The sequence below is a fragment of the Rhincodon typus genome, unplaced genomic scaffold (genome assembly GCF_021869965.1).
Source record: "Rhincodon typus isolate 14 unplaced genomic scaffold, sRhiTyp1.1 hic_rhity00000062, whole genome shotgun sequence".
NCBI classification, from domain to species: domain Eukaryota; kingdom Metazoa; phylum Chordata; class Chondrichthyes; order Orectolobiformes; family Rhincodontidae; genus Rhincodon; species Rhincodon typus.
In genome coordinates, this window is record NW_025965700.1 from 214,374 (window position 1) to 215,256 (window position 883).

General features: G+C 52.3%; 1 protein-coding gene across 1 annotated transcript in view; it reads left to right on the forward strand.

The window, feature by feature from the left end:
* Positions 1-883, forward strand: part of LOC125488204 (rab GTPase-binding effector protein 2-like) — a 9,511-nt gene that overhangs the window by 6,073 nt on the left and 2,555 nt on the right. The window lies entirely within an intron of this gene.

Consider the following 883-nt stretch of genomic DNA (forward strand, 5'->3'; position numbering starts at 1 on the left):
CCACCGCTTCCTCAGGAAGTTCGTTCCACGCACGCACCACCCTCTGTGTAAAATAAAACCGCCCCCACGTCTGTTTAAAATCTCTCTCCCCCCACCTTAAAAATGTGCCCCCGTCGTCTCGAAATCCCCCCACCCCTGGGGGAAGAGACACCCACCATTAACCATATCCATACCCCTCATGGTTTTATAAACCTCTATAAAGTGCCCCCCTCCTACACTCCAGTGAAAACAGCCCCCAGCCTCTTCCTTATAACTCACACCCTCCGTACCCAGCAACATCCTGGTAAATCTCTCCCGAACCCCCCTCTCCAGTTTAATAACATCCTTCCTACAACAAAACTGGGACACAGTTGCTCCAGAAGGGGCCTCACCGACGCCCCTGTACAACCTCAACGTGACGTCCCCGACTCCTACACTCAAAGCTCTGAGCGATGAAGGCGAGCGCTTCTTCACCCCCTGTCTACCTGTGACACCAACTTTATAGAATTATGTCCCTGTGCTCCCCCCCCTCCAGGTCCCTCCGTTCTCCAACACGACCCAGGGCCCTACCATTAATTGTATAAGCCTCGTCCTTGTTTGTTTTAGCAAAATGCAACACCTCGCGTTTACCCAAATTAAACTCCCCCTGCCCCTCCTCGGCCCATTGACCCAATGGATCGAGATCCGTTTGTAATCTTCAAGAACCACCTTCACTGTCCCCTACACCACAAAAAGAGATCGAGATAGAGATGGACACAGAGCACGGGACAGAGTGAAAGAGAGGGACAGCGATAGAGAAAAACACAGAGACGGAGAGAGAGAGCTGAAGGTGTGTGTGTGTGTGCTGTAAAAACTCTCCCCTCGATGGCCAGCACAGACACAATGGGCTGAATGGCCTTTCCCC